Below are 26,406 nucleotides of genomic sequence, written 5' to 3'. Positions count from 1 at the left end.
ATAAGGCACTTCAGGAACTGAACACTGATATTCTCACCCCCTCTATTTACTTTACATTTGAATACAGGCTGGTAGAAGGAGAAATTTTGCTTTAATTTCTCCCCAAATTACCTGTTACACTTTCAGGTTAGGAGCAGATGTAAAATTCAGCTAATCACTCACTCTATCCATGAATATTCCACTAGTGAACTGACATACAGAGCATCCTTTTTCTCTTTTGTACCTTCCTAAATAGTGCCCAATGAACAGGACACTTGCGTAAATCTCACAGAAAATCACAAAAATTGCTGAAATTAACACTCAATTCCCTGATAAAAGCTTCTAAGATAAGGCTTGACAGGATCACTGAACAAACTGAAACTTGGAAGAGAAACACGCATTTTAGCACTGATCAAGGGGAAAGAAAAAGAAATGCTGTAAAAATTCCAAGTGGAAGGGAAGGAGAAACACAGGAAGCACAGAAAGAACAAGGCCCTGTCAGATGATCTGTGCAAGGTAACCTTGTGCCCCAGCACTGTTAGAGGACATTCCCTGTCATTGGTGCAAGCAGCTGGAGACATAAATGCTGATTGATTTGGGGGCCACAGTCTTGGTAAGTGCAGAGGCGATTCAATAACCTGACATGAGGGAGTTCCCTCAGAGCAACTGGGATGCCAGAAAGAAGTGAACAGCTCACCACAGCCTGGCCCGCTCGGCTGCTTTTCCTTCTGACCCTCCTGGGGAGGCTCTGACATTTCCTCTGCCCTGATGGAAGCGCAGCTGCTGCCAAGGGAAACGTCCCCACGCTCACTCAGTGTTCCCTGTGCTTGCCAGATGTCCCATCTGCTGTCCCTGCCCAGGAGAGCTGCTCTGCTCGGGAGGAGGAGACCGAGCGAGAGCCTGGGAACATCGGCGGCTGCAATCCCTCCTGATCTAGCGCTGTTTATGGATGTGTAGTTGGATTTGGATAGTTACAAGTATAGGGATATTTACATACACTGACTGATATTTGTATAGGGATATTATGTGTGTGTATTGTTATATTGATGCGTGTATATTCATCTGTTCACATACTTGTACAGCATTGTAGCTGTGCATTTCTATTGCTGGGGATGTCTGGATTGTTTTATTGGTCCATTGATATTTGTGTATTTATAGACAGGTCTGTTATGTTTGTATTATATTGTCATGTTATATGTAATGAAATATGCAATGCATGTTTACATCTCTATATTGTTATGCCTATATAGGTATTTACTTCTATTTATTATGTATGGAGTTGTATAGATCTAAAATTCTATTTATTTAGTTCTGGATCTGAGATTCTTTAGAGAGGGATATTGATGTTTCTGTATTTGTATATGGGCTGTATGGCTGTAGTAATATGTAATAAATTTAATTGTTAAACTTCAATTCAGTAACTTCACTATGTGTGTACAGTGAGTTGCTGCAGAGGGTTGCAATAAAGTAATTTTTTTTCACTGAAGTTGATATCTGTATATATTTACATAGCACAATTCTCAGAATAAATTAGATTTTAATCATAAATGGATATTTCTGTGTTTCTATATTGGTAGCATACCTGTTGCAATTTAAAATATTTTTCATTTTTAAACTTAAGTTAATGTTTGTGTATTTGTACATTAGTAGTGCGGGTGTAACTATCTGCAAGAAATGCAATGTTTCAACTGAAGTAAGTGTAGATTTGTGCTACCCAGAGCCATGAGCAGGTGTAAATGCTGGAGGATTTTGGCCATGCAAATCTCCGGCCATGCCCAGCACCTGCCCCACCTGCCCTCAGGCTGGGCAGGGGAAGCGCAGATTTGGGCTGGCAGCAGAGCCCCGCGTTGGCTCAGAAGTCGCTGCAGAGGCTGCTGAGAAAACTCCGGGGCTCCATGAGCACAGAATCCAAGCAGGAGCCACCCGGGGAGGACAAATCCCTCATCCCACGGGCAGCTCTTTAGGAAAGTGCTCCAAGTGTCCCCCTGAAGCTCATCCCAGAGAGCAGAAGCCAGCAGGGATCCTGAGCCAGCTCTGCTGCCTTTGGCAGCACTTTGGCAAATGAGCTGCAGCAAGAGGGAGGCAGCAGTGGCTGTGACTGCTGCAGGCTGAGGATGAAGGAAGGGCCATGGACACAAGTGCTGAGATGCCCCAAAATCCAGAAGGAGGCTGGAGAGCTGGGAATCAACTTGGCATTTCAGTGCCAAGCTCTCACAGGCACTGAAATGATGGAATCCCTTTGTGTGAAGTGACCTGGAAGAACTGACAGGGAGCTGCTGCTAGGATCAGCAGTAGCAGAAAGCAAAAATGTACAAACACTAGGAGATCATCTAATATCCCCCACAAGCAATGGCTTCAAAAATTATCTCATGTATATATTATATTATATTACATTATATTATGTTATGTTAAGATATTATTATATTAATCAAATATATATAATATATAATATGCATGGAATTTAATGCACATGTATTTTTGGACAATTTTATTTTTTGATATATATGTTTATTTAAGATATATATTTGAAATAGACTTTCAGCTTGGGAGAGTGTAGTTTTACAACAGTGCAAAACCATCTGCCCACAGAGCAGCCAGCCTCCGGGTGCGTGCATGCACACCCACCCACGGTGCTTGCTCTTCTCAGCATCTCGGGGCTGCTGTTTGCACACAATTGGGATGAATTTAACTCGACAGAGCCACGAGTGGGCTGTCCAGCTTGTCATGAACACTCATGTGGCAATGAACAACACAGAGCTCTCAAATCACATTATCACAGGTCATTTCATTCCTGCTGGGCACTGCGGAACTCTTAAAAGACACAGAAAAGGGGTGGAAAACATTGGCATCATGCTACTGCTGGTGTCCTCCTGGAGGAAAATCTGTTGGGTTTCTTATGGTGGTAGCTTTCCAAAACCTAGAAAAACAGCTCAGTAGTGGTAGCCCAATTGTGAATGGTTTTCTTGACTTGGCAAAGCTGGGGTGTAAACAATGGACTCTGTCCTTGGTCCAAATCACCTGCCCTCACCTGCAGACAAAAGCACCACCACCAGCTCCAGCTATATCAGTCAATTTTCTCAAAAAGCTGTGTTAAATTTGGGAGAGGAAAGGAAAGCACATCAGACTCTGTGGATTATTGACAAGACTCTGAGGAACAGTTCCAAAGCAAAGGGCAGCAGCTTCTCTCTGGGCCACTCCTTGTGCCCCAAGGCAGCCGGGCTGCCCTGGCTGCCCAGGACCCTGTGCCCCGCGGGCTCTGCAGAGCTGCACAGCGGGGAGGCAGCTTCGGGCACCTCAGCCCCTGGGCAGGAGGGGCTGCTTGCTCTGCAGGGCTGCCTGTGGGCAAAAGCAGGGTGCTGGCCTTCTGCTCTGGGCCCCAGCCTGGCCTTGCAGGGCTGATCCTGTTCCCTGTCTCAAATGTGCTAAAGACAGACTTGTTTGTTTGCAGCTCTGCACAGGTGTGATTTGCTCCACAAAATACTGAAGGACTAAGGCCTGAACAACAGACCCTGACTGAAGCCTCAACAACAGGACCTGAGCCAAAGCTGCCCTCTAGATCACCTTCCCAACCCAATGTTCTATGTAACTGCTCCTTAACCAAGTGTTATTATCAAAAGGATTGTTGCATCCATTCACTGGTGAAACACGTCTTCACCTTTCTGCATGAGGAAAATGGACAAGGCCACACCTGGCCTTGGTTCCTCCTTGAGCCCTGGGCAGGCTCGGGGAGAAAACCAAGAGGAGAATGACACCAGCTGTGCCCCCAGCAGAAGCTCTGGCACATTGCTCGTCCAGCACTGTCGGAGCCGGGCTACTCTCACAGCGCTCTCGGGAGCCTCGTGGCCGCCAAAGGTGGAGGCACCGCAGGATTTCCCGGTTCCCGGCCGTGGCTCTGCAGGGCTCGGCTGGGACAGCTTCCCCCAGCTGATGTGCAGCTCTGGATGAAGGGGAAAACATTGGGGTACCTGGTGATGGATCTTCCGTAATCACCTGAGGCACCCTATTGTAATAATGCTGAGGTGCATTGCTTAGCTTATCCTTTCCTGACTCTTTTTTGCACTTCTGCATTACAGGAAATCACACTGTTCCTTCAGCTGGTGTCTGTGTCTGCATCTCTGACCCTCCCCACCATCAAAACAAACACACAGCCAGTTTAGCATGAGACCTGCCTCTCTGCCAGCCCATCTCTTGGCAAACACCCCTGGTGGCCATCTGCACAAATGAAATTCCCTCTTTGTAATTTCCTTTCCTGCAGGCAGGTGAGAAAAGGAGCCACTCCCAGTTCTGGACACCTCCAGAAACCAGCTGCTTTCAGCAGTCACAACCCTGAAGTATCAACCTCCTTCCTTAACCTGCCACAGAGAGCTCCCACCAAGAGGCCTTTTGTCCGAGGATACCCACAGAAGAGCTGGAGAAGGGAGCAGTTTGAAACACAACTGCTTCAGAGTTTAAACCTGCCTTTATCAAATGAGCACACACCAACCTGTCCCAAAGGGAAAAGCAGGCAGGAAAGAGAAGCTCCTCTGCCACAACAGCAAACTCTGTGCTTCCTTCTGTTCTAGCTGGAGAGTGGAGGCCATGGGCTGCACCTCACTTTGGGAAGGAGCCCTGGAAATTAGGCTGATCTGGGAGGGCAGCAAAAGGAATTCCCCAAAAAGTAGGAAAAGATTGTCTGGAAGGAATAGATGATGACAATATTACTGCAGAAAAGCAAAAAAAGAATAATTGTGACGAACAAACATTCCCAGACCTGAGATGGTGATCTTTGGGGCATCTTAAATTCCCCCACTGCCGGTGTGCCTTGGTGATTTTGGGGAAAAGAAGCGTTTGGCCCATTCAGCCTTTGTACTGGCAGCAGGGTGCAGGCCTGTGGCAAGGCCGAGCCTGCCTCGGGGGTTGGGCCTGGGCTGTTGGGCTCGGGGCCCTGGGCCAGGACCACCTCCCGGCCTCCTGATGGGGTTGGGGGTTTTGCTTCCCCCTTCTGGTCCTGGGCCACCGCTTTGTGGGCCAGATCTGGGGTTCCTTGTCCGTCCACATGGGCCAGGGTCCCCCAAGGCCTCTCTGGCTGCTCTGCTGCTGCTGCTCTTTCAGACAAAGACAAAAAGACAAAAAAAGAAAAAAAAAGAAAAAAAAAAAAAAGAAAAAAAAAGGGTTGAAAGTGCTGGCAGCAGCTCAAAAGCATTTTGTTTGATGACTGTCAATGGACTTTTGATAACTATTGATGGATTTTTCTGTAGCAAGCCTTTTTCAGGACCAAAAGGGACTTTCAGAGATGGCAAAGAGGAATATCTTCAGTCCATGGACTTTTCCTGAAACTCAGCTCCTTGAACTTGAATTTTCTTTGCATTGTTTTTGCTTTATCTTATATTGTAAAATTGTTTTAGTGATATGATAGAATTTTATGTTCTACAGGTGAAGAAATTCCCTGTTCATTCCACAGGAGCACTTGAGTGAAGTTTGATTGGCAACAGATAACCTGTCAAGTGTTGATCCTTTTCTCTGCATGAGCCCAGCAGAGAAAATTACAAGCATTTTTCTTTTTAAATTACCTAAATAAAAAAAGGTGACATGTTGCAGACATCTTTTATGAAAAATCCTTTCTTAGGATTTTTCCTTCTGAGAAGCTGCAGTTTCAGCAACAAAATGTAAACAATTATTATCTGCTGCTGTGGAATGCAACAGGTCCACCTGTGATTGGCCCATCTTGGATCTTTATAATGAATGGCCAATCAAGGACCGAGCTATCTCGGACAGAGTCTGAGAGAGCTGCCTTTTGTTATCATTCTTTTCTATTCTTAGCTTAGCTAGCATATGAGAGGAAACCTTACCTTCTTTTCCATTTTAGTATAGTTAAAATGTAATATATATATATCATAAAATAATAAATAAAGCCTTTTGAACATGGACTCAACATACTCATCTCTCCCTTCACCTGAAAACCCCTGTCACCACGGTCACAGGAGGGTCTCTTTTGCCTTGGTGAGCCCTCAGCCCTCTGGGATACACCTCACCTCAATGCAGACTTCAGGTGCTTTGTTGTTTTCTTTTCCTTCCTCCAAAACACCAAGAGATCAAAATTCTTGGTAAAAATAGGACTTCTACTTTCAGGAAAAGCCAAAAAGAAGCTCTGCAGGGCTTCTTCCTAGATACAGATAAAATACTCTGGTGATCTTATCACATCCTGTTCTCAAACTTTTGGCTCCAGCTTCTACTCTGGAACACCATGACTTCCTTGTAATCTGAAAGAGGGAACAAATCAAACCTCTAGAACAGGTCCTACCTTAAAAACCAGTGTCCCTCCCACCAGAAACTTCTTTTCCTGTTGTGACAGTTGAGTCATGTGATGATTGACTCTCACAATTAATAGAGAAAGATAATGTGTGTGAAAAACGCATATTATATGGCTCTATGCAGATATTTACCATATGTATTTTGATGTATTGATTAGTAGTGCTGTATTAACATTTTAATAATATGATAAATGTAGTCTTGTAATTAAAAGGTAACTTTTGTAGTTAAAATAAGAACTATGTCAGTGGGAGTTTTTAAGGAAGGAATGAGGCACGCGCACCAGATAGCAGCCACAGTACACCTGAATCTTTCAGAGAAAAAGAATTTATTGCTCTCTTATCAGAAGAAACGAACATTTTCCTGCCTCGAAGGCACTGTAAGGATTAGAAGGAAGAAGTTGATGATGACCAGACAGAATCCTGTATTTGAATGGAATTTATGCATCATGTGTGAAGTGTATGAATATGCAATGGATTATTGTTTTTAAGGGTTAATCCTTCATTAACGGGGGTCCTTTTTCAGGCTCCTGCTGTCCAGAAAAAGGTACCCGGACATCCGTAACTCTTTGTCTCTATTGTCTCATATTGTCCTAATTCAACTTGTCCAAATTATTCTAATTGCATTACTATTTTTAGAACCATTTTATTACTATTAAACTTTTAAAATTTTAAAAACAAGTGATTGCCGTTTTTCACAATGTATATAGGTTAAGAAAAGTTTATAGATTTATAGTTGTGCTGTACCGCTCACGTGGTTATCAAGGGACAGCTGGGGTTGGGACATCTGGGAGGGCTGGCTTGGCACTATGGCCACACCTGACCCCCAATCAGGATTTGAGGAAGAGATCTCCACCAGTGGACAGTGAAGAAGGGGTTGATGGACAGAACTTCGGGAGGGGTTAAAGGGTTAAAAGGGAAAACCTCCATTGTGAGGGGGCTGAGCACATGGCGAGGAAAATATTTTGCTCCTGGTGCTGTAACCTTTTTTCTTCATTCAATCTTCTGTTGTATTTTTGATAAGATTTAATAAACCTTCCTAAACTATGAAAAGTGGGTAGCTATTTCTCACACTGTGGTCTGCAACCCTCACTCTTTATTACAATAAAATGCTTTTGTTTATTAGGTTTACATCAGTTCCAGATGCTTTTATGAGCTTTTATGCCTTTTTATCTATATATGTTTAATACCACTATCTGCTTATTGCAACGTTCCAGGAATCCCTTTTGACTCTTCTCTCCATATTTCTGCAGAAGGTCAGGTCACTGTGGGTTTTACACCAATAAAAATCCAGGCTGTTCAGATCCTAGGTGTTGGGAAATTTAGCTGACTAGAGACTGGAAAAGTACAAAGCTGTGGCTAATTCCAAGTTCTGCACCTGCTACATAGTGTGTCCTTGGGCCTAGCTGTAGTAGGATAACAAATAGTGAAAGAGACATGAGAAAAGAGAGATGTAACCCCTAAGGAATGAGGAAGAGTTAATGGTATAGTTTAACCAATAGATTGCTTGGCTTACAGAATATTCATAAGCTTATTATTTGTTGTATAAGTGTTTGATGCTTTCTTCAATAAACTGGACCTGTGATCAACCATCTGGTGTCCTGGTCTCCTTCCTTCGACACCTAGGTGTGATGGGCAGGCACAATTTCCCTGCTGACACAGGGACTGATGACAAACCCCTCCGTTGTCACTGAAAACAAAAGAAAGGAGGAAGTTTCTGCCCATTGGAAAGTCCCCGTTTGCCCTGAAGGACTCTGGCTCTTCTTTCTCAGCAGCAGCTCAGCAGCCGGACGCCAAGAAGGACAAGAGAGGGAGGGGTGGTTGATTTGTGTGACAATTTAACAGCCCCTGCAAACAAGAGCTGAGTCTGTCAGTAACATCTCTGCAGAGGCAAGTCCTTGCTGAGGATGCAGAGCTGAGTCACTTGTGTTTAGTTTGCATTGAGTTAGTGGCACGGTGGGTTTTCATGCTGCAGGTGTGGCCCCTGTGACAGCAGCCTGTTCATCCTTCAGGGGGTTTGCACCCACAGGGACAGTGCTGCTCCTGCGAGCACACCACAGTTTGTCCTCATGCCAAAAAGTCCGGGCAGAACTCCGTAAAGGAACATTTTCCTTTTGCTCTCAAACCAAAGATTTAGATGTAATGGTATAATAGAAACAAATCTCTTCCCCTGTTGTCTGTTGGGACAGGAGGAAAATCCTATCACATCCAGATAGCAAGGCACTGATTTCACTTCCACTCTGGAAATGACTTGCAGGAGCAAGTAAAGTAAATTCTCTGCTAGAACAGTGAAGTCCTGCCACTCTAAATCAGTGTGGTGCCTGAAGGGTTTTGTAGCAGGGTTGCACCTAAGTTGATGCTCAAGAAGTTTATAAGGTCCAACATAGACCTAAAGTTTGCACAGCAGAGTTTAGGCTGACAGCTAAGGGAGCATAAATTAAATGGTCTTTCCAACCCAGAAGGCTGATGAGAATTGTTGGTATTTGTGCTCTCCTTCCTTGTTTAAAGGATAGCAACATATTTGATGAGATTTTGGAATTGCAGCTAAAAGTCATGGCCAGATAAAGTCACCTAAGTGGTTGTTGTGCATTTCTAATTGTGGAGGTCAATATCAGTGTAACTGCTTCTGGTAATACAAAAAGCTCTTTCAAGAAACTTCTTAAGAGAAATGTCTTTTTCCTTTTCACTCTTAACTGCAAAGCCCCTCCAGGATGTACAGCAAAGACGTTATCTAGATTGTCCTTTCACAATAACAGAAAACTTCCCCTTTAATCAGCCTGAATTGCACAATTCTCATCTGTATGAAGGAATTTCATTTAGTCTCTGCTGTAAAGAAGTGATTTCTATGCAACAGGGCTGATAAAGGGCAGACCCAAATTAACAAGAGGGGTATTTGTAAGAGCTGCCATTACTCATCACACACTTTAAACAACCCATACCACCGAGCCCAAAGCTAATATGGCTCTGTGTTAAACATTTCTGAGGGATTACACATCCTTGTGTGAAGATGGAATTAGGATGTAAAGCCAGTATTTTTGCATATACAAGCATTGTGCAAGAACATTGCATCTTCAAAATGGAAACCAAATATCACCTGTACAGGGTAAATGCTGCAATAACATGAATACACTTCTTCCATCAGGTTCACAGGCAGCTTAACCAATTCTGTGCTTGCAGATAATCTGTTCTGGCATCTTTTGGGGCCCTGAACCAGGAAAGTCACACTGAAATACTGTGAGACCATGAAAATGTCTCCAGATCCAAACCAGTCTCCAGGTGACGCAAGTGACTGCAGACATCTCCAACAACCCAGTGGAGGCCAGGTTTGCTGTGTTCTCTTTGTCATTGTGGGTTTGTAATTCAGACTCACAGAAAGGCTTGAGTTGGAAGGGGCCTTAAAGACCCTCTAGATCCAATCCCCCTGCCATGGGCAGGGACACCTTCCACTAGACCAGGTGGCTCAGAGCCCCTGCGAGGTTTGGCAAATACCCAAGGACACCTTTTCCTCTGTTTTGCAAGGTCAGATTTCCATGCTCACTTTCACAGATGGCTCCAGTCTGACACAGGGCATTGCTGATTGGTCACTCTTATCTCCACAGCCCAGCAGAGATCCTGTTTTGGATGGCTCTCACTGCTCCCAAGGCCCCAGGGACCAGCCACTGCCTCTCCTCCTTCTGCTTTCCCTTCCAGGATCAGAGATTTCCTGCTGCTTCCTCCACGTCTGAGACAACTGGAGGAGATGAGGGGGTGAAGATGTGGCTTCTGACAGAGAGTTGATAACGCTCAGCTGAATATTTTATTCTCCTGCCACTAAGCTGTCAGGCTGCTGCTGAAATCCCTCCTGCTTGGAAAGGGCTGGTGTGAGCATCAGGAATTGTTACTGGCTGGAACTTTTCCAAGAGCTGGACAAAAGAAGCATTTTGTGGAAGGGCACCAGCTGCCCTTGGTCAGCAGCACAAGGTGTGAGGTCCCCTTTGAAGGCCATCCCTGCACAAGGACAGCCTGGCGTTCTCCAGTGCCCAGAGCACCTTCCAGGCTTTTGGGCTGGCCTCGTCCCTCACCCTGGAGAAGCAGGTTGCTGTTGGAACTCTCATATCCACAGTTTCTGGCTGGATTTCCATGTCTTACCACAGACAGCCCTGAAGACACCAGTACAGACTCCATCTGCAATAAAAGGGGACTTTGTTCCAGCTTTTCCCTTGGACCAGCGTGCAGCAAGCCCACCTGGGCCTCATTCAGGTCTGTGTGGGCTGGTAGTCAGCTTCTGCTGGGAATTTAAAGCTTTTGCCCTACTTTCCACAGCAAATAGTGGAGCGAACCCAGCTGCACCACCCCCCGAATTTCACTCTAAAAACCACAATTTTTATTTTCCTCTATTCAAGCCTTGAAGAAAACAAACTTTTCTTGAGTGAGCTGGAGGCACAGCGTTCTCCAAGATCATTCTTGAATAGGATAATATTGCAGGGGAAGACTGGCAAACCCAGATTAGTGGTGCTTAGGAAGCTTTGCTAAACCTTCCCACGTGCAGTGCTCTTGCACCTCCTGAGCTCCTGGAGCCCTCACTCAGCTCAGGCACAGTTTGGACAGAAGGGGATGGTTCCGTCTGTCACATGTGGGGACAGGAGGAGGGAAGACTTTGCAAACACGGCCACGAGGGCAGGGCTGTTTTCATTAATGGTGCCAGGGTAGTACATCATCTTTGATTAAATGTGAGGTGCTGAAGGGCAAAAATTCTCAGTGATGAGGAGAGAGTGTCTCCACTCACACAGCAAGGTAAGTGGAAAGAGCAATCTGTATTTCATGGGAGGTGTTGAGTTTTTCACAAAACCTTTTTGCAGAAGACGTGCCTAGGCAGGGGTGATTCAGAGCATTTTATCAGCCTCACAGAGCATCCCCACATCTGCTTTGCCACATTTTCTCTCTTTTTTTCATTGTGAATGATTTCTCCTGCCAGGGTTGCTCCTGCTTGGAGTTCTACTCTCAGTGGAGCCCGGAGTTTTCTCAGCTGCCTCTGCAGCGACTTCTGAGCCAACGCGGGGCTCTGCTGCCAGCCCAAATCTGCGCTTCCCCTGCCCAGCCTGAGTGCAGGTGGGGCATGTGCTGGGCATGGCCGGAGATTGGCATGGCCAAAATCCTCCAGCATTTACACCTGCTCATGGCTTTGGGTAGCACAGATCACAGAACACCCATCAAAGCTGACAAATGGCATTTCTTGCAGATTGCTACACTAGCACTGCTGATCCACAAATACACAAGAATCAATTTCAGCTGAAAAATGTCATTTATTACAAATTGCTACACTCACGCTGACAATATAGAACTATACAAATCTCAATTTAAGTTAAAACCAGGAATTTATTCGATTATTACAACCAGTCTGTGTAAAAATATACAAATACTAATTCAGTTAACAAAACTAAATTTATTGCCAACCTCTACAACAACTCACTATACACAAAGATCAATTAGGCATTTAACAACTTAATTTATTACATATAACTACAAATGAATAAATAGCAACACAACTGTATATAGGAAACAGAACTAAACAGATACAATAACATCCATGTATACTTCGATAGAAATATACATAGATGTAATTACAAACAAATATGTATATATACACATACATATATACAGAGGGTACATCCCTAAACACCACACATACAAAAATACTCCTATACAAATAGCAACCCACAAATGTGCATATCCAAATGATATCTTTAGACATTTCTACATAACAGATATGTCTAGAGATGGATAGACATGTCTATCCAAATGGACAATGCAATTCTAGACATGTCTACACAGAACTCAAAGCAGAGGGATCCCAGCTGCCCCATCTTCAAAGCCTCTCGCTCGGTCTCCTCCTCCCGTGCAGAGCAGCTCCCCTGGACAGGGACAGCAGATGGAACATCTGGGAAGCAAAGGGAACACTGAGTGAGTATGGGGACGTTTCCCTTGGCAGCAGCTGCACTTCCATCAGGGCAGAGGAAATGTCAGAGCCTCCCCAGGGGGTCAGAAAGAGAAAGCAGCTGGGCGGGCCGGGCTGTGGTGAGCGCAGCCGCGGCGGGACTGTCCCGCAGCCCGGCAGAGCCAGCACAGCTCCCGGGCCCTGCTGGCACAGCTGCCTTGCCCAAGGACAGCCCCTGTGCCAGCCGGGGCAGCTGCGCTGAGCAGCCCCAGCACGGGCAGGGCCCGCTCCTGCCCCGCCGGGCAGTGCCCACGGCCACAGCCCACGGCAGCCTCAGCCCCACCTGCCTCCCCGGGCCTGTGGCCTCAGCCGGGCTCTCTCCAGGCTGGCAGCAGCAGGGCCCCGTTCACTTCTCTCGCTGCTGGCCTTCAGCTCCTCCCTGCTGGCTCCCGTCAGTCTCCAGCTGTCCTCAAGGTCTTCATGGCAGCTGTGGCAAAAGCAGAGCCTCTGGAATTGCTTCCAAGGCCTGGCAGAGCTGCAGTCCTGGAGCCCTCTGTGCTCCCTGCTGGCCCCCTCCATCCCCTCATCCCCGCCATGCTATCAGTGAAGCCCCAGCCGCCTTCAGTTTCTTCAGCCCCTCACAGTCCTCTCACACCCCTCAGTCCCTTCTGAGCCATCCCGTCCCCTGAGACCCACCACCCTGCCAGCCTGTGCCACTTCCCTGTCACCTCAGTGCCACCAAGGCCCTCGGCTGCCCCACAGCCCTCAGCTCCAGCAGCAGCTCAGGGTCACTGTCCCTTCAGCGCCACGGCCCCCTCAGCCCCCTCAGTCTCACCGTGCTTCAGCAGCTCCTCAGGGACAGTGCCTGGGGCCAGCGGCAGCTCCCACCGCTCCAGGGACAGCCGGGGCTGGAAGTGCTGCTCCACCCGGCCCGGCCGCCAGCTCGGACCCAGCACAGGGACAGGGGACACAGGGGGCACCGGGGGAAAAGCAAGAGGTGAAAAAGGCAGCTGAGGGGGGAAAGAGCTACAAATGCAGCCTAGGCCTACACAAACAGCAATCCTTCCATCTGTCTCTCCATCTAAACATTCCTCTTACTATATAACTATACACATTCATAAATGTAACTTCATATATATATATAAATATTTTACTCTACACATAGAAAAATCTAACTCTGAAAATCTACAAATGTAAATATATTATAAAATATAATTATATCGTATCTATACCTATATACATATCCACATTTAACTACACAGATCTATCAATATATGTCCATAGAAATAGAACACTATCATCTATAAATGGAACTATAACCACTAATAAATAACCATAGAAATCTATAAACATATCTACAAGCAGAGGAGTTCTACCTGCCTGATGGTCACAGGCTCTCCCCTGTCTCTTCCTGCCATGCAGGGCAGCCCTCCTGGAGATGTTGGTCAGATGGCATCTGGGAAGCAAAGGGAACGCTCAGTCAATATTGGCCCTTGTGCACCTTTCCTTTGAGCAGCAATTGTCCTTCTACCAGGGGCTGTCAAAGATGACCTGAAAGGCAGACGCTCTCTTGGCAATTTGAAGCAATCTGCCCTTAAAAGAACAGGGACCATTCTAAGGGTTCAAAAGTGTGCTTCAAAACATTGAAGTATCTCAATGAAGTCTCAGCCCCTGCAGTGCAAAGGGCACCCAGGAGAGCTTGAAACACAGTCCCAGCGGCCACAAGGAAGCCCAGCCTTGTTCTTTCTCTGAGCTGATAGAGAGACCTCAGTCCTCACTGAAATGGCTGAAGCTGAAGGTGCTGGGAGCTGAGTCATGAACCAGCTCCATTACCTGCCATCTACAAACTGCCCTCTGCAGTGAGCAGCAGCTGCTCCAACTGGACCATCAGCTCTGGCAGGAAGGGCTGGGAGGGACAGAGCTCCCTACAAGGCCTGCAGGCTGCACCAGCTGGGCTAAGGAATGGATCCACAGTGCTCCTTCTCTCCTCTTAGGCCTCCCTAATCAGGGGTCATTCAAGCTTTTCCTTCTGATACTGGAGTTACCGTGATTTTTCAATTACTTGGCCTCTGATGTTGTGCTCCTTGTTTTTCTTGTGGGTCACAACCACTGGTATTACATTTAGTCAGTGATTTGGACTTCTACCCTGACTTTTTGCTCTTTTTTTTCCCTGTTCCTTCAAGTGTCGCTCAGCCTGGCCTCTCCTGGCACCCTGCAGTAAATTTATCCTCCAACTTCATCACAAAACTGGGACACCCGGCTTGGTGACACAACTCGCACAAGGTCAGGTTTATTCCCTGCTCTCTGCCCCAGCAGAGGACTCCGTGTCAAAGCCTCTGGAGAAGCCTGGAGGGCAGGGCTCAGGGAAGTTGTGCCAGCACAGGATTTGAACTCAAGGCACCAGGAAGCACCAACCCTGCTCAGGGCAGCCATCTCACAGCTCTCTAAACCAGTGTGGGCTCTGTCCTTACCAGGCTCCTCGGGCTCCTGGGAACTGTTCCTGCAGCTCTCGGTGCCAGATGAAGCTTCCTCTGCTGCAGCTCTGTTCACAGGCTCCCCTCCTGAAGAATCAGGGGCAACACCAACATTGTCCTGAGCAGAAAAACAGAAAGAAAGGAACCCAAAGATCACTCACTATTTTGCTGGAATCATATCAGGGATACAGTAACTGTCCTTCTCCAATCCCAAAGGACATGGAGACCAGAGGAGGGAACACTGCCCACACAGTTCACATGACAAGCCTTTTAAACTCAGGATTCAGGGGGCCAAGGTGATGCCTGGAGGACACACATGGGGCAGTAGTAGAAGGCTCCAGGAAGCAGCAGCTGCAGCCCAGCACTTGCTTTGCCTTGGCCTTCCCACCCAAAAGAGGCACAGCCCACATCTGCTGCAGCTGCAACAGAGGCACCTCTGGCATGCCCCTCCCTGCACGGGACATTTGGCCTTCAGTGCTACTTCTCCCAACACTCTTCTCCTCTTTCCCAGCAAGTAAAAACCTCTTCTTCATTTCTTTTTCATCCCCTCTTTTAGAAATCCAAGAAGAATTCAACACCAAGAATAATTCAATAGCTAAATAATAATGAAGTAATTTCAATTAAAGAGGCCTTTGCTTCTCAACAGTGTAACAACGTTCAAAAGCTCTCAGTCCAGCCCTTTTATCCCCATCCAATGGAATTACCTGAGCAGAGGGAGATCTTTCAGACAGGGACCTCCTGATCTCCCGAATCATTTTCTCTACGGCAAGGCCTAGATCTGCTGGTGGCCATTCCTTCTCCCCAAGTGCGTTCTGTGCTGAGCTGGAGGCCGTCCATGCTGCACAGGCTGCGCTGCCGGGTGGAGTGCTGGGCCCTGAAGTGCCCGGGATGGCTGCAAGAATCCAAACACATTGGTCAGGCTTCACAACGTGGCTGTGGGACACAGAGCTCTAGTGCTGCTGTGGACCAAACATCACGGGAAGCACACAGCAAAACCAGGCAGAGAATCTTTTGGCCTCCTAGGTGCCCCTTCCTAATAGGCTTGACAACTTCTGGCCGAGAATGGCAGAGCCTTGCGGCAAAATACTTCAAACGGTCACTTTTCAGGACCTTTTGGAAAAACAAGGTTACAACTCTTTTCTTACCTCGTGCGTCGTAGGCTGGGGGCTGCTGCTCCCTGTGGAGCTGCTGGAAGCTGCAGGGCTGGATGGCGAGCACCTCCCGCTCGGCCGGAGGCAGCTGCTCCCCGTAGAGCTCCTGCGAGCGGCTGCGGGGCCCCTCCCGCCCGAGCGGCAGCGGCCGCTCCCCGTGGAGCCCGAGCAAGTGGCAGGGCGGGATGCCGAGCACCGCCCGCTCGGCGGGCGGCGGCCGCTCCCCGTAGAGCTCCTGGAAGCGGCTCGGCCCCTCCCGCCGGGCCGGCAGCGGCCGCTCCCTGTGCAGCAGGTGGAAGCCGCAGGGCGGGCGCCGGGCGAGCAGCGGCCGCTCCCCGGGGTGCTGCTGGAGGCGGCCGGGCCGGGGGCTGCGCAGCTCCCGCCCGTCCGGCAGCGCCCGCTCCCTGTGCAGCCGGAGGAAGCCGCTGGGCGGGCGCCCGGCCGGCAGCGGCGGCCGCTCCCTGGGCAGCGGCGTGAAGCGACCGCGCCCGTGCCGCCCGTCCGGCAGCGGCCGCACTCCGGGGAGCTGCTGGGAGCCGCGGGGCGGGCGCCTGCGGCCATCCCGGCCCACCGCCGGCCGCTGCCTGTTGGCTGCGCTCCGGCGCTTGATGCGGAGCAGGAGGTCGGGGCGGTCGCGGCGAAAGCAGGGGTTGCTGTAGTGGAGCCAGGCCCCGGCATCGCCCGGCGCAGCCGAGCCGAGCCAGCCCGGCACCTTGCGGAAGCCGTAGCGGTAGAGCTGCCGCACGAAGCTGCGGAACTGCGTGGCCCTGAAGGTGTGCGGGACCGGGGCCGGCCCATGGCCACGGCCCCTGTGGGCGCGGCCCGAGCTGAGCAGCTCTCGCTCCAAGAGGGAGCGGTCGATGAGCAGCCCCTGGGCGCGGCTGTCCCAGCGCACGGAGCGGACGCGGGGGCTGTTCACCAGGCGCCAGAGCTTGGCGGGGAAGGTGCGGGCGCTGAGCCCGGCGGGCAGCGGCAGCTCCGCCATGGCATCGATCGCCGACTGTGGCCACAACGCCCGCAGCGCAACGGCCGCGGCTGCGCCGGCGGCGCGCGGCCTGAGGGGAGCGCTGCGCTCGGGCCCGCGGGGCTGCGCGTGACAGAGCCGGGGCTGCGGGCACAGCGCGGGCGGGGCGGCTCCGGGGCTGGCCGGGCTCGGCTCGGCTCGGCTCGGCTCGGTTCGGCTCGGCTCGGCTCGGCTCTGCACAGCACGGCACGGCACAGCACAGCAGGTTATCCCCACTCTGCATCCCGTGCCTGGGTCACCATCGGTGACAGAGAGGAAGGACATTGCTCTGTTTTGGCTGGGAAAAGGATGAAAAGGGGTGATTAGAAAACATTCATTTGGTCTCCTTTTCCACAGACTAGCTGGTTTTATCTCACTATGTCTGCCTGTCTTTGGCAGAGTTGGCACATTTCTCGTGATTCGGAGTCAGCTACAGCAGCAGGAATGGGAAGCAATTTTGTTAGCATTGATATCAAAGCCAAAGTGCTGCCCCATGGATGGATGTTGCTTTCTTCAAGGGATTTTTGGCCTAGAGCTGTAGCAAACTCACACTGGTGTCTTCCCAAGCAGCGTTGCCTTTGTATTTCCACAGGAATCACCTCTTCTTTTTTTTCCCCCCATTTGGGGAGAGCTCCAATGCAAATGCTTCCTGCAGCCAACTCTTGTCACTGTGGACTGACAAAGGAGATCTTGCAATGGAGAGACTCCCTCGAGCTGCTGTGGAGAGCTGAAGGGGGAAGCTTTGTCCCTTAGTCTTGAAGTCTTGTTGGGGAGCTGCTCGTGCTCTGGGGGACGGACACCAGTGGTGTTTATCCAAGCCTTGCAGGTTCATTCCTGTAAAGAAAGAAAGTATACAGACGCCAGATAGAGAAACAAGGTGTATGGGAGAGAGATGGGGAAAAGGAGAGATGTAATAGAGAAAGGAGCCCTCCAGAGGCAGAGATCAATCTTCACGGAGGTAATGATCAATGCTCAGTGTGATAAATAGGTATGATTCGTGCTGATAGAAATTGAAACAGTAATCAATATTGATACAGTAATTAATAATTAAGAATAATAAAATAGTTAATAGCTAAAAGTTGTAATGCAAAAGAAGAGAGGGAAAGGAGGGGCTCCACCCACCCCCTCTTCCCAGCAGATGTTCATCAAGAACCACAGGAAAGAAGCTGAAGACACAGTTTCTAAAAATGACCAAGAACCTGGTTGGGTCCTAGAAAATACTAATTATAAGGGATTTATTGCCTTGATATGTAGATGCAGTGATACGTTAGTCTTGGCTTACATTGTACTGGCTTGGTGCGCATGTGTAACCCAAAGGTGAATTAAAGGACAACGAAGAAGACTACAGGGCCTTCATCAGTGATGATTCCCAAAGACTTGTGCGACCACCAAACCGAGAGGTGGCGCATGCGTGGTAAAGGTGGTGATGAAGGCGGAGACAGAAAAGTGACGAACCGAAAATGGGAGGAGATGGCATTGACACATGGCATATAAGGGGTGATTTTCACTTGGCAAGCCTGTACGTGAAGTGACAAGGGTCATTGAACTCTGCCCTCCGTACCCCGCAGTTGTTTTTACTTATGCACTATTATTTAAACCAAATTATCCCTTGTTTATATATTTTCTAAACTATTTAATTAAAATTGTTATTATTTTCAATATTGTTTGGCCTTTTTATGATGGGATAATTGGGCAAACATAACATCAGTTTATTTCAAATCTCAGAGTACATTTATATGGTAATGCAGGATTCAGCAACAGGAGAATACATATAAGTGGTTACAAAGTGTTATGTATAGGACAAAGAGCCAACATATTTTTGGTCACGTACATAGATTGGCAAAAGTGTCAGCAGAACATTCGGCCCCATATCTTCTCTTCGCATCCTTAGAATATCTTGCTTCACATCTCTTTTCCTGGGGTACGTCTTGGCAAATTTCTTTATATTGTTTGCCCAAGGGCAGCATGTTTCTGCTCTAAGGCGCGTATGCAGGGTTGTGCAGCTTGCTTCTCTCCAGTGTCTGCTCAAAATGCTCTCTACATTCCTGAGCTTCCTGACACACCACAGAGACTTTGGGGTTGTCGTACTGGCAAACAAATTTCAGTCTGGGAACTCTTTGAAATACTTCATTTACTCTTTTTATTGCTTTCCTCCAGAAATACTGTCATACTCTAATGCTTCCAGAGAATCTTTTCTTACTTTTTGGGGAATTCCTTTTGCTGCCCTCCCAGACCAGGCCAATTCCCAGGGCTCCTTCCCAAAGTGAGGGGCAGCCCATGGACTCCACTCTCCAGCTGGAACAGAAGGAAGCACAGAGATTGCTGTTGTGGGAGAGTGGCAGAGGAGCTTCTCTTTCATTCCTGCTTTCCCTTTGGGAGAGGTTGGTGTGTGCTCATTTGGTAAAGGCAGGTTTAAACTCTGAAGCAGCTGTGTTTCAAACTGCTCCCTTCTCCAGCTCTTCTGTGGGTATCCTTGGACAAAAGGCCTTTTGGTGGGAGCTCTCTGTGGCAGGTTAAGGAAGGAGGTTGATACTTCAGGGTTGTGACTGCTGAAAGCAGCTGGTTTCTGGAGGTGTCCAGAACTGGGAGTGGCTCCTTTTCTCACCTGCCTGCAGAAAAGGAAATTACAAAGAGGGAATTTCATTTGTGGAGACAGCCACCAGGAGTGTTTGTCAAGAGATGGGCTGGCAGAGAGGCAGGTCTCATGCTAAACTGGCTGTGTGTTTGTTTTGATGGTGGAGAGGGTCAGAGATGCAGACACAGACACCAGCTGAAGGAATAATGTGATTTACTGTAATTCAAAAAGTGCAAAAAAGAGTCAGGAAAGGATAAGCTAAGCAATGCACCTCAGCATTATTACAAAAGGGTGCCTCTGGTGATTAAGGAAGATCCATCACCAGGTACCCCAATGGTTTCCCCTTCATGCAGAGCTGCACATCAGCTGGGGGAAGCTGTCCCAGCCCAGCCCTGCAGAGCCACGGCCGGGAACCGGGAAATCCTGCGGTGCCTCCACCTTTGGCGGCCACGAGGCTCCCGAGTGCGCTGTGAGAGTAGCCCGGCTCCGACAGTGCTGGACGAGCAATGTGCCAGAGCTTCTGCTGGGGGCACAGCTGGTGTCATTCTCCTCTTGGTTTTCTCCCCGAGCCTGGCCAGGGCTCAAGGAGGAACCAAGGCCAGGTGTGGCCATGTCAATTTTCCTCATGCAGAAAGGTGAAGATGTGTTTCACCAGTGAATGGATGCAACATTCCTTTTGATAATAACACTTGATTAAGGAGCAGATACATGGAATATTGGTTTGGGAAGGTCACCTAGAGGGCAGCTTTGGCTCAGGTACTGTTGTTGAGGCTTCAGTCAGGGTCTGTTGTTCAGGCCTTAGCCCTTCAGTATTTTGTGGTGCAAATCACACCTGTGCAGAGCTGGAAACAAACAAGTCTGTCTTTAGCACATTTGAGACAGGGAACAGGATCAGCCCTGCAAGGCCAGGCTGGGGCCAGGAGCAGAAGGCCAGCACCCTGCTTTTGCCCCCAGGCAGCCCTGCAGAGCCAGCAGCCCCTCCTGCCCAGGGGCTGAGGTGCCCGAAGCTGCCTCCCCGCTGTGCAGCTCTGCAGAGCCCGCGGGGCGCAGGGTCCTGGGCAGCCAGGGCAGCCCGGCTGCCTTGGGGCACAAGGAGTGGCCCAGAGTGAAGCTGCTGCCCTTTGCTTTGGAACTGTTCCTCAGAGTCTTGTCAATAATCCACAATGTCTGATGTGTTTTCCTTTCCTCTCCCAAGTTTAACACAGCTTTTTGAGAAAATTGACTGATATAGCTTCTGCTGCTGGTGGTGGTGCTTTTGTCTGCAGGTGAGGGCAGGTGATTTGGACCAAGGACGGAGTCCATTGTTAACACCCCAGCTTTGCCAAGTCAAGAAAACCATTCACAATTGGGCTACCAGTGCTGAGCAGTTTTCCTAGGCTTTGGAAAGCTACGACATTAAGAAACCCAACAGATTTTCCTCCAGGAGGACACCAGCAGTAGCATGATGCCAATGTTTTCCACCCCTTTTCTGGGTCTTTTAAGAGTTCCTCAGTGCCCAGCAGGACTGAAATGACCTGTGATAATGTGGTTTGGGAGGTCTGTGTTGTTCATTGCCAGATGAGTGTTCATGACAAGCTGGACACCCCACTCCTGGCTCTGGCGCGTTAAATTCATCCCAATTGTGTGCAAACAGCAGCCCTGAGATGCTGAGAAGGGCAGGCACAGTGGGTGGGTGTGCATGCACACACCTGGGGGCAGACTGCTGAGTGGGCTGAAGGTTTTGCACTGCAGTAAATCATCACACTCCGAAGCTGGAGGAAGAAAACAAATCTATATGAAATGAAAAGATATCAAAATGAATGAAATAATACATATTAATTTATCATAGATGCAATTTAACACATATATACTCTTGCCAGCTGGGGGTCTGTGTACAAATCACGAACGGGACGGGGCTGCTGAGGAACGCGCCTCGAGCTGTTTGTTTTCCAGCATCAGTCTCATTACATGGTTATGACAATGGGAAGATGCCAGCAGCTCACATCGCTGGCAGCAGGCAGTGAACTTAATGGTACAACTTACTTTAAAATTTTTTTGACCAATCACACAAAGCAAAAGCATATTGACAGTAGTTCTATCCAATCACTATAAGCACACGTACCTTTTGTTAAAACACTGCTTGCTTATTTTGAATACAATACCTGCTTGTAAGCCTTAAAACACAATGGACAGAGCTCCATTTTTAAGCTTAGAAGTTCCTAATATCTTGCTAGAGATACTTTTTTGAAGCTTAGGGAGTCATTCTAGCCAAGCATTAATACACAGACCATTGTTCTATTTGTCCTTATTTTTCTACTATTTATATAACTTTTCTGCTGACAAGTCTTTTGGCTGCTGCTTAGCTCTAATTGCAGTTCTGCTGTCTCTGAGGCCTGCCTTTTGCAGCTTTCCCAAAACCCTCTGATTTGAAGGATTCCCACAATTCCCTCTCTCAGTACAACTAAAAAGAAACCTCTGTAACCATGTTGTTTGTTAACTACCTTGCATTTCATACTTTTACTATAGCATACCTGCTAATTACTTGCTTAAACCATCCTTTTTGCTAGCATTAAGCCTTGCTATATTCCAAGACAGCAATTTTAATGCTGTGAAAGTCCAGTCAGTTCAAAGGGCATAAGTCATGTCTGACAGCAATTACAAGTCATTGTCCAAAAAAGTTTAGCCTGTTCCAAGGTCTTAATTCAAAACCTTCCTCCATGTCTATACCTTCACCTACCATCTCTGTGAGATTTCAAGAACTCTCTGTGAGTTCTTGAATCCATTTCCTCCCTCTCTCTCTTGTATGATAAAAACTTTTTGATAGTTTTGTCCATCATTTATTACACACACCAAAGTATGCAAGGTATTACTACTACTATCACTACCAAAACCCCCAATACATATAGAGACCTATTCTACAAAGTTGGCCAAGGTGCAAAGCTCCATCCTTGGAACAAATCATCTAACCATGACCCACCATCTTCTTTAACTGGAGCTGTCAAATCTTTCAGCTTTTGTATGCTTTTGTGGATGGATTCAGTGTGTGATCAGACAGGTTCATGCAACACAATCCTTCAAATTCCTCACAGCAATGCCCATGTGCCTGTAAAAGAAAATCAATTGCTGCTCTGTTCTGTAAGGTTGCATGTCTGACAGAACTAACATCAGTCATCATGTCACTAATTGCAATGGAAGTAGCACTGTCTTCTTTCTTCAGCCAACACCACAATCGGTGTAATGGTTTCAATGCCTCGCCCGAGGCAAGTTGATGGAGAAATAAATTCAATGTACCTCATTTTGCAGGGCCCTAGGGTCTGAAATTGCTATTACAGTTTTCTTTATAATGATGGGCACATCTTTTTGCTGTGTTTTCTCTTGATGGCTTATTTAACGCTAGGTGCTATCACAGTGAGTTGTCTGATGCTACATGGGCCACATTTAATTTTTGAGGGAATGTCCTGCCAGGCTCCATCTCCACAAATGAGCCAATATTCTGTTGCTAATTGGCTTGAGGACTCATCTAGGTCATCTACTCATCAGCAGTTTCACCCTTAGGGGGCACTGGGGTAGTACAATTGCACCACAAACTGGAGTATCTGTCCTCAGGATGATGGGGAGTAATATTTAACTGTTGATCTCCCTGGTACTGAAACTCAGCACAAAATTCCATCACCAATGAACCAAGAATTCCAATTCTTGAGGTTCAGAAGGTGCTTTAAGGTGATCAGGGGCCCAGTGATGCCAGCTGGTTATGGGATTGGTCTCATTGGCAGCCTCACACCAATATTTGTCACGATTGGGTATTGGCTGCTCCTTGGCTGGCACAGGCACACCGACCAAACAGGCTGCAAAGGATTTGTCTGGGCTCAAATTGGTCAAACGCATGGTGTCTGAGCCTGCTGACTTGGCTAAAGCAAGGCAAACATTCATTTTTGGTTGATCCACAGGCATGTATGCATGCAAAAGCAAGCAAGCAAAACCAACAAGTGCCAGTATATCCTTTGATCAAACTCCGTGTTCCTGTTCAGCTGTTTTTTGGCAAAAGTTTCCCCATCTATTTCAGTTTTCAAGCAAATCTTTTAGCATTTGTTCAGGGACTGGCCAACTATAGGGCACTAAACTGTCCCTCTAACCTTCATTTTTTACAAATCTGGATATCTTAGAATTCTTTTGAACACAATGGGCACCATGCTTTTGCTGAAAGAGCTCTATGATACAAACCATGTTCACAGTCCAAAAATCAACAATCCTTCACGGGGACCCACTTAGGTCCGACACCTTTGCAAATACAAGCATACCCTTTGCCCCAAGTGATTAGTGGAAATGGTCCTTCAATTTGTCCTAACTCAAGGTTTCTGATCAAAACTGCAGGATTTTCTTTCAATTTTTCCTGTGTGCTGTTTGAAAAGTGCCTAAAAATTGGAGGGTTAGGTCCTGCAAATGTGCTATTCAGAACATAAAGACATATAAAGCTTTTCTCAGCCTCATCTGAGGTGTTGCTTGGGCCACTCCCCCTTTTGCTGATCTAGAATGGGATTTAGAGTGTGGTGCATCCTTTCAACAATTGCCTGACCTGTGTGGGAATAGGGAATACCAAAAATGTGGTGAACACCCCAGTCCATCAAAAATGTCGCCAATTTTTGAGCTGTGTATGTGGGGCCATTTGTCAGTTTTCATCTTGTGGGGGGTCAGTTTGGCGAGCTGTGGACCCAGTGACACTGACAAGGACAAAAGCAAAAGACAAGAGGCGCTCTGTCTTCCCAGGACCAAAGTCCCACAGCTTTAATGGAGAACAGCTCCAGGAGAGAAAGGGAGTGTCCAGGAGAGGAAAGAAGATGTCCAGGGAAAGAAAGAGAGTGTCCTCCTCATGGCAGGAGACTTTAAATGCTCGGAGAGGGGGGCGGTAGGAAGAAACTACCATAGTTCAACATAATAAATCACCACACTGTAGTTTTCTGCATAAATTGCTGCACTTGTTGAAAACAAAATCCCGAATTCTCCCCAAACACAACCGTGCAGTTCCAAATGACCACAATGTGGGAGAAAAACCACTCAACCCCCCTATATGCCCAAGCACCAGGTGTCACAGGGAGTACCAATCCCTGCAACTAGAAAGTCCACACACACAGGCTCACCGGGAAGGGAATATCTCTTTATGAGGGGACAGAGAGCTCACTTTTCTCAAGACAACACACACCATCCACCACATCAGCATCCACCCACATCATCTTCCTCAAACATTCACACACTGAAAACACAGCCACAATTACAACACACAGGAAAAATAGCAGCAATAAAACAGGATTTGCTCAATTCACCCCCAGAATTGCTAGCAGGTCCTTATTGACACAGCAAATCCTTTCTGCCAGCAGCCAGACCCACACCCAAACTGTACAGGCGTACGTTGTGCACAGGACATCTCTGTGTGACTTAGGAACAGCTCTTCCCCTGCATACGCCTTACGGGTTACTTTATACACAGTTAAACATTCCCTTTCTCCACAGTGCCAGCAGTCTTGTCTGTCCCCCACGAGGAGCAGCCCAGAGCGGAGGTGCCTCCAGGAAAGGAATGTCCTGGCAGCGCCCAGAGACGTCCAGAGCCCGGTTGTTCTCGTTGGAGCAGAGAAGCGTTCCTGCCGCGGTCACCAAATGAGGTGTGGAATAGAACTCTCCACAGTTAAAGGTAGGAGGTAGTGTGTTTATTACAGCCAGGCACAGGAGGAGTTGTCTCCTGAAGACATGTGTGAAGAAGCACTGACTCTCTACTGATCTAAAAAAATCTTACATATTCATATAATTCCCAAAACAACTAATACATATTCATTAGGTAACCCCACCTACCCCCTTTGTATTCAAATGTTTTATAACTGAGTCCAAAGTTCCTTCACATTTGTGGATTCTTTAACATCACATGGGTGAGTGGGTTTTAAAGTGGGGAATGGTCTCCTTCTGATGAAGGCCAAGACGTCTTGCTCAATTTGACCTCTTTCCTTACGACCTGTTGGCAGGCTTTCACACCCCTTGGCTATAGCTGAAGTTTCAGGGCCCAGGTGCAGGCTACGGTCCTCTTCTTTGTCCCAAAGAAACATAGTAAAGACAGGCAAGTGATATATTACCCTAGCCTTAACTACCTTATCTGCTAAAAATTAACTATCCCTTATTATTTCTACTCTTCTTGCTATACTCTTTCCCCCTAACTAAATCTTGCTAAAATTTTAACTCTTCCAGTTCTTTTAAATCCTGGATTCATTGGCCTCATCTCACACACCAGGCATGTGTGAGCCAATGCTGTAACTGGGAAATTCCACTCCTGAGCAGGAGATCCCAGGCCTGGTTCTGAGCTGGAAGGGTGAGAAGGATGAGATGCACATGGTTTTGATCCAGGGGATGTCCTGAAAGTGCACTGCCTACCTGCCCCTGCTGCCGAGCACCATGCTCCACCTCCTTCTCCTGCTCAGCAACATTTTAGGAATCCAGGGCTTGTTATGTATTATTTGCTAGTGCAACAAATACAATGAATTTGCTTTGCAAGCCCAGTTTTGTCCTGGGTTATTTTGTGCATGGGTCTGTCTCCTCCTGAACCTGTGTCAAAGACCGGCAGGGACCTACAGGACACTCCTATTCTCTTGTCAGTAAATTCGGAGAAGTGATTTAAGTGTCAATAAGTATCAATCAGTAAATCAAATAATTTGGGGGAATGTGATGATGGTCACAAGGGTTGCAGGATGAAGAGAGAGGCGAGAATGTTGACCTCATGTTCAGAAGGCTTGATTATTTTATGATATATATTACATTATAGCTATACTAAAAGAAATAGAAGGAAAAGTTTTCAGAAGGCTAGCTAAGCTAAGAATATAAAAGGAATGAATACCAAAGGTCTGTCTCCTGGCAGAGAGCGAGACCCAGCTCTGCCATGAGTGGTCAGTAAATCCAAACATCCACAGGAGACCAATCACACATCCACCTGTTACATTCCACAGCAGTAGATAACCATGGTTTACACTTTGTTGCTGAAACTTCTCAGCTTCAGCAGGAAAAATCCTAA

At 47.7% G+C, this 26,406-nt stretch overlaps 1 pseudogene; it reads right to left on the bottom strand.

Moving 5' to 3' along the window:
- The window catches only part of LOC134414027 (cytochrome b-like), a 64,025-nt pseudogene that overhangs the window by 13,108 nt on the left and 24,511 nt on the right, over window positions 1-26,406 (bottom strand).

The sequence above is a fragment of the Melospiza melodia genome, unplaced genomic scaffold, assembly GCF_035770615.1.
Source record: "Melospiza melodia melodia isolate bMelMel2 unplaced genomic scaffold, bMelMel2.pri scaffold_91, whole genome shotgun sequence".
Lineage (NCBI taxonomy): Eukaryota > Metazoa > Chordata > Aves > Passeriformes > Passerellidae > Melospiza > Melospiza melodia.
This window is presented reverse-complemented; position numbering and strand designations above follow the sequence as displayed.